Genomic DNA, 8,571 nt, shown 5'->3' with positions numbered 1-8,571 from the left:
TTCATAGTCGTCATAATCGTGAATGTTGAAAATGTTTCATATATACTGTATATATTTTTTAAAGTAAAAAATAGTGGAAATAGCAGATCTACAAGCTCACAACGCGACGCGTTGTGAGCTTGTAGATCGGCTCTTTCCACTATCAATGTTCTTTTTTAAGTAGAACGTTGTCAAATGAGTCCATAATTTCTTTGTATATATAGGTTATGTGTCATATCTGCCATGTGCAACTTCAAAGCCTAAAAGCCAAACAGAAATGTAATTGTCAACGACAAATACACAATTAAATCGTTAATCGCAATTACTTGAGTGACAATTAATTGTCATGTAAAATGTCATATCGTGACAGCCCTACACACACACACACACACACACACACACACACACACACACACACACACACACACACACACACACACACACACATTCACGGTGGTGGAAACCATACAGGGTACCAACCTGCTCTTCAGGGGTTTAGTGTCTTGCTCAAGGACACTTCCACACTAAAGCCTCTATCATAGTCCCAGGTGAAGAGGTATCACCTCACCGCGGTGTCGTTTTCTAGCTATCACCTAAAAATGTCATGCATGGGCAACTGGCGGCCCGGGGGCCACATGCGGCCCCCACCTTTCACTTAATGCGGCCCGCAGGTTAATATCAGAACACTGATATATTATTGATTTCAGCTGTTACAATTCCAAACATGACCTGCTTTAATTCCATCAGTCTATCTTAGTAGCTTAATGACTAGTATAGTAGTATTCATTTATTTTATTTTATTTAGATTGTATTTAGATTCATAAAGTTAACATGAGTATATAACTAAATGCGTTTGAAATTAAATCAAAAATGTTACATTTCGGGATTCCAATTAAGAAATAAAAAAAAAGAATTCAGGATTCCAATTCAAAAGAAGCAAAAATAGCCGATCTACAAGCTCAAAACTTGTAGATCTGCTATTCTTTGCTTCTTTTGTATGAGATACTAGAAAGTGACAAAGTAGGACGTGAGCAATATGCAATGTGGCCCTCTGGAGTGAAGGTGGACATACACTGTATAGTGGCCCTCGCCATCATCAAAGTTGCCCACCACTGGCCTAGGTGATAGCTAGAAAACTACACTGCGGTGAGGTTAACCCAGAGGGCGCTGGGAACCTTTCCGTTTCCCAAGCAGACGCTCTACCTCCTGAGTCCTGAGCCATGAGTCGGACGTAAGGATTAAGTTGAAAGCAGTCTGTTGACTCAGAGATGAACCTAGGGGCTTGGTTTGTTTGCAGGCAAATAAAACAGAGACTCCTCCAGTGTTTAGCTTAACTCGGGTAGTACAAATGTAACCAAATGAACCTGTTAGGCTTCATTTGGTTCCATGTGTACACTGTCTGAGTTACAGACGTGTATGGGTCAGTTTAGGCCCCCATAAAAGAAACCACAGTCCCTGGATTCCACTTTGGGAAGGACTAGGGTTAGGGTATCAGTTGCTCGGGGACACTGGAATCGACGCATCGCTGGGGCCTGGAATCAAACCTTGGAACTTCAGCCTACCAGGCGGGCTCTTTTAACCATTCAAACTAATCTATTCACACTTCTCTTGTGGGTAAATACAGGGGCTTATTCTTTTCACCGTCAACCATGCTGTCAGATAACAGCACCATCGCTGTGTTGCACCTGTAGTGGAAGTCCCAGACTCGCACCAAAGCCAAACTGGTTTGGTGAGCTGTCGGCTGCCTAATAGCTGTTGGTCATTTGGTATATTTAGTTCTGAAGTCAATATTAGACTAACTTCTTAAGTACAAAGTTGCTGTGAATAATTCTTAGCCTTGTGCTGGAGAAGAGAAGCAGGCAGGTAGTCAGGGTTCTTCTCCTGCACAAGGCTACAAATTATTCAGAGAAACTTAAGAATTCAGTCTAATATTTACTTCAGAACTCTTTAAAATATACTACAGCCATGAGGCAGCTAGGCTACTGTTGGTGACAGGAAAGCTCAGTTTTGACACAAACTACAGGTGCTCCTTCTCAGCTGTGGAAGCTGTCTCTGGTGAGTTACAATAATTGTCAGTTGCATTTTTTCAGTGGTTGACAACGAGTGGTACTCAACCCCATTACTTGAGTCAAAGTAGCCTATAGAAAACTCCTGGTCAAATATTACTCCACTACAAGTGTAAGTTGCTAAAGTACACATTTGTATACTTAAATATTCAAATGTACAAGCTTTTAAAAATTACCTCTGGCATGAACTGCACTGCCACATGATGATTATTATTATTATAATATTTATTTTCCTTTCCTCGTAGTTTGTGTTTGTGCAAGAAAATCCCACAAGATCAGACATTCTGCATAATGACTACTCTACTTTTGGTACTTTGAGTACATTTTGGACGTTAACTTACATAACAGAGTACTTCTAAATTGCATTATTGATACTTTTACTTTGGTAAAACATGCAAGTACTTTTCCCACCACTGCCCCTGAGCAGGCCAACCAGGTGTGTGTATGTACCATGTCACTCTGTCCACCAGAGGGTGCAGTTTGTCAAAGGTGACATTTCTTTCTGCTGGTGAATTAAAAGGAAACGGTACTGAGGATAGCAGAAGCATCGTGAGTGCACCTCTACCTGAAATGATGGGAACTGCACCACCGTGGACAACAAAGCTCTACAGTGGTTTGTGGGGACGGCTCGGCGCATGGACGCAGGTGAGCTTCAAGTCGGTCGGTCTTACAATGATGTGTGGCACGACATTCTTTCAATATTTTTGAGATTTTTCAATGTATTCCCTTCAAAAATAGCAGATGTACAAGCTTGTATATCTGCAATTTTTGAGTGGTGCTCCTGGAAGGAGCTAAGCTCCAACATCTGGCTTTGTCCGGGCCTCCCAAAAAATCTGAAGCGTGGCGTGGCCTATGCATTTACAGTATGTTTGTTGTAAGTTTGTTGTACATTGTCCAAGTTTGTGTGATGCTTAATGAAATTAACTCATAAATAGCACCCCTCAATTCACTTTTTTCTAAATAGCCAATGTATAAAAGATGGATAAGTGGTTCAAATGATTTCTATGCTGTTTTAACACATTTTGCTGTTGACCCCACTTTGAGAACCACTGATCTGTGAGAAAGTCAAAAAGTGATTGTGCCTTAAAACCAGCACAGTGACAGATATATGTCCTCACTGTTTAGAGACATTATTGCAGTTACAGTGTGGATGAACATGGGTTCAAATGGACAGATAATGTGTAAACATATTGATTTATAGAATATATCTGTAGGGCAAAGATTCTCTGGGTAGAGACCAACATTTTTAATGATGATTGCATCTGGCTACATTGTTGCTAAATTACATGTTCCCATTCAAGTCCCGAGTGGGACTAACTTCATCAATAATATTGATGAATTTGGAGATATTATCTCCAAATGTACAATAGATATTAACTGAACTACTCCTTTAAAGTGGCAGTGCCATAGTTTTGTTCTTTTTTCTGGTTTTCATGTGTCTATGAGGTTGACAGTATTTCGTTAGACCCCCTGGTGTGGTTGTTATGAGCAGTTATGTATTCCCTTTGTTTTTGGGGTTTCTTCCTGGAGGCTGACACCTTGTGGGTCAAAAGTGCCGGTCCAAAAACACAGATAAAATGACATTATGTATTACCATTCAGCCAACACTGTGGGTGTGGCTAACTTCAGCTGGGTCAGCACCCAGCACGACAACCAGGCATACTTATTGAACTGGTGGGTGTGGCCACATAAAAACCAAATTTTAACACTTTGGGGTAAAGTAACATAGTACATTCAATTTCTTTTTAATTTTTTGGTACTTTAGTGGAGTATTTCCTTACTCTACTTCTACTCCACTACATCTCTGAGGTAAATCACTCAGGCCATTTCGTCATGGCAGCCTTTCGTACATCGAAGCTACTGTATAGTGTGTATACTGTAGCTTCGATAGACAGATTATTGTTTGTCTTGATTGTTTTTTAATTTCATAGATTTTATTGAATAGGTTATCAATGTTGATGTATTCATGTATTACCACACTGTCCTTATTGTAAATCGCTCTGGATTAAATTGTACATTGCAGTATTGATACTTTTACTTATTAAAGCAAAACATGTGAGTACTTCTTCCATCACTGGAAAGGTCAAGGAACGAGGATATTTTTTTTATAGCAGTGCAGTGGAGGACTTTATTACCATGATGACTTTCACCACAGTCACATCAGCCATTAGAAACATATAGTACGTTTTTTCTTTTCTTGAGTACTTGAGTACAGATCCCACCTTCGGGCAGGTGCTGAGTGACGAACAGTACAGTATATAGAAGAATAAATAAATATACTAGGGATGCACGATCAAGAAATGATGAACGATATCCGATAACCGATATTTGCAGGGTCATCCAGGGACGTGCTGGGCTCCTAATTCAGCCTGGGAAGTGTAGGTGGAGAGGCCTTCAAGGCACTGTTGCACGTCGGCGACCACATTTTAGGTCACTTTGACTTTAGGTCCTAAAGTTTTAATGTCATATTGCTTCAGGTTAAGTTTAGCAAACTTACTTACTTACTTAGGCCTTTAAATTCCCTTGGGAACATAGGCCATCGATGAGGCTCCTCCATTAAGTTTTAAGGGCTAAACTTAAGTTTTAAGGGCTAAACTTTGCTAAACTTAAGGTTAAGTTTAGCAAACCAAAGACATATTGATTCAAGAAATTAGATCTAGCCTTACAAAAGGTTGTATTAATGCAGATACTAAGTATAGCCTTAATGCAATAATAATATTAGCCATTCATTCATGGTGGAAATTAAATTGTCCTTTTGGTTTGTGGGAGAAGTAGTTTCATGAGGGACTAATGGGAACAGAATACTTTCAGTTGGACACACACATGCACATATGTCTCTCACACACACACACACACACACGCACACACACACACACACACACACACACACGATTCCAGAGACAGAAATGTTTACAGCTGCAGTTAATGACAACCCACATGGATTGTATTTTGGTCAAGTGGTGATTACAACAGCAAGGTATAGTAAACACAAAGGTTAGTATATTTGAGATTTAGTATTTATGAGCATTCCAGGCTATCCAAACAAGACAAGAGATTATGTGTCTGCGTGACGCAAGCATAGACTTAAGGCTACCTACTGTAACATTTGCACATTTGGGTTGAAAACATCCACTGAGACATCGCTACCCTAATCTATTGGAACTCACATGGATTGTATTTTGGTCAATTGGCGATTACAACAGCAAGGTACACAGTACACACAAAGGTTATTTGAGATTTAGTATTGATGAGCATCATAGGCGATTCTAGCCTCTTCCAGCAGGGGGTGCACGACCTCTATTACCTCATGCACGTGCGCGCGCGCGTGCACGATGCTCGCGCGCACGCGAAAAAAATTGCGGATATTAGCGGTTTTGTAATGTTGTTTTAGCGGATTTCTGCAGTTAATTTTGTACCCAAATGTAACACAATATAAACAAAAAAAAGTGTAAAACAGGTGCTTCTTTTTCTAGACACCATATGTCTATCTATAGGATTTATTTACTTATTTTGCAGACAGAGGCAGCACAGCCAGGACATATAAAGCCAAACATCAAGTTAATCATCATTCATCAAGCAATCAAGCAGTCATTTACAGTGTCAAATAAGCATTTCACAAAAACAAATAGTAGACACATCCTTATTACACAATGAACTGCAGCCTCCGGGTTTTGGCACTTGCAAACCTTTCAATTATTTTCTGCACTTTAATTTCGTGTATTTTCTCAATCTGTAAAATGCCTATATCTGACACTCTTTTATCAGTCATGGTTGTCCGTAAATACGTTTTTAGTTGTCTCAAAGTAGAGAAACTGCGCTCATAACATAATAGACTATGCACTTGGAGGGAGTACAACAGCATTGTGTAAACAGAGATGTGTCTTTATGTACCTGTCCTCCTGAAAGCTTGCTCGGCGTTCTCAGAACCAAAGGCCCGACATGGAAAGCAGAACGCCCGGTCATGGCGCACGCTATACTCCAGCCAGGCAAAATCTTTAAACCACTCCTTTCTGAATTTGCGTTGTTTTTCGCCAGCGGCCTTTAATGGACATTCTACATCTTCTGGCTGATATGGACCCAAAGCCAAAAACTGCTTGGCTTTATCCGGGCCATGGCAAGGGTCTCTTTCATGAACAAAGTTGGCTTCATTTGGCTCCTCTGGGTCTGGGCCTGGGGTAACAACAGTTGAGTCTGGAGTGGGGCTTGCTTGCTGTGGAGGAACCGGGGCCTCGGTCTCCGGCAACGGCGAGCCTTCCACAGTGATGTCGGTGGCTGGATCACTGCTGCTGCAAGCTCCGTCCACCTCCTCTGGTTCACGTTCATTAGCATTACTGTCAGTGTCGAGTGAACCCGTGTTCACATTTCCTGATGATGAATTATCGGTTGTGGCACTGGGTTTGCTCTTTTTTATAAAGAATTGGTCAATTGTCTTTGTATTTATAGTTCGTTTCGCCATTATTGCTGCTCTGCTGCTGTATCCATATTGTTTTAGGCGGGCGGAAACAGATAAGGAAATCACGGAATTGTGGGTCATCATATCAGAGAGTCACACAGCCGGCCAGCACAGGTGTCAATCTCACAGCCCACCCACAGTGCCTGCCAAGTCTGCCAACAGCGCCGTCGCCAAGCAAGCTGATAGGTCTTACATTGCAAGCAAGCAAGCTGAAATACTTGCCCCTCCACCTCTCTTTTTGCGCACATTTTACAAATCACGATCACTGTTTTATTTAATAATTACAAAAAAAAATAAAAAATCAAAATGGCCGCCTGGCGGCCAGGGGGTGCACGTGCACCCTAGGACACCCCTTAAAATCGCCTATGATGAGCATTATTCCAGGCTATCCAAGCAAGTTAGAGATTGTGTGTCGGTGTGACGCAAGCATACAGTAGACTGTAGAGTAAAGGACGCAAGGCTATTGTGTGTAAGCGGCAGCGACGAGCAGCTGTGCTCAACTTGGCCAGCCTGTCACAGTCACGCACGCGCACACGCACACGCACACGCACGTGCGCACACGCACACGCACTTTTTTATACTGTTGTAGTGCAGTGGTCAGTGGAGGACTTTATTACCATGATGACTTTCACCAAATAGTCACATCAGCCATTAGAAACAGTTTTCTTTTCTTTTCTTTTCTTTTCTTTTCTTTTCTTTCTCAACCATCCCCAGGGTTTACAGAGAATGATGAGGAACAGAACCAAAGGAAAGATAAATCCTGCGAGTGGCGGTTCCGTGGAGGAAAATACCTTGTTGATGTCAGAGGTACCTTACATTATGAAACAGGGGGTCCCTGCTCCATCTCCCCATCAGTTTGGGGGTCCTTGGCCTGAAAATGTTGAAGACCCCTAGCTGACATGGTCTGCACTACTGCTGGGGTTAGCGAGCAGCAGTCCCAATGGTTTCTTTAAGTACCGGTATGTCAAAAAACTGGATTTATTTTACTCCTACTCATTGTCCACATTTTTTTTTACTCAAAGTAAAAGTAGAGTATTTACTATTTAAATTACTCAAAGTAAGAGTAAAAGTAGAGCATTTAAAATGTACTTTAAAAGTACAGATCATCAAAAAAACTAATCTTGAGTACTTGAGTACAGATTTTCCACCTCTACCAACCCATACATTCGGGCAGGTGCTGAGCGACGAATTGATTGATTGATTGAAGACTTTATTAGAAGTTTGCATAGGAAAAGGTACAGTTTCATGACGGTATACAGTTCACTGGTACAAGGTCTACTAAAAGGAGATCCTAGAAAAGACTAAGCTTATTTCCATAGGAAACCATTGAAGTATCTCATATAACATAGAAAGACAGACGGATAGAACACAGTACTATGCAGTAGATATAGTCAGGAAAAAAAAGGGAAAACATAAAAAAAAACAATTAAAGAAAAAGTAAAATAAAAACATACAGTAGGTAAATACAAAGAAGGGTCAGGGGGAGGGTAGGGCTGGGCTATGTTTGTTTTTACCAGTTGCGAACGGCTGCTGCGAACAGCTGCTGCGAACAGCTGCTGCGAACGGCTGTGAACGGCTGCTACGAACAGTACAGTATATAGAAGAATAAACAAATAAACTAGGGATGCACGGTCATGAAATTATGACCTATATCCGATAACCGATATTTGCAGGGTCATATTATCTGTCGAAACTGATATATTTTTTAAAACAGTGCCTTGACATTATCATTTTTAAGGCTGAACAGAACACTATACACAGGACCACAATGGAAAGCCCCTAGGCCCTAAGACCTTGACCCAAAGCCTGTTAATAAAGTATTCAATCAGAATCAATCAATCAATAATAAGTGTCTGCTTTCAGCTTCTCCAGAAAACACTGATTGATTCATCATCACAAAGGAAAACACTGATTGATTCATCATCACAAAGGAAAACACTGATTGATTCATCATCACAAAGGAAAACACTGATTGATTCATCATCACAAAGGAAAACACTGATTGAATCTTCAGCCTTCACATTCAAAGATGCATATTAAAAAATAAAATATCGGCTAAAACGATCAATTATT

This window comes from Nannobrachium achirus (assembly GCF_963921795.1).
Source record: "Nannobrachium achirus genome assembly, chromosome: 15".
NCBI classification, from domain to species: domain Eukaryota; kingdom Metazoa; phylum Chordata; class Actinopteri; order Myctophiformes; family Myctophidae; genus Nannobrachium; species Nannobrachium achirus.
Note: the sequence above shows the minus strand (reverse complement) of the source record.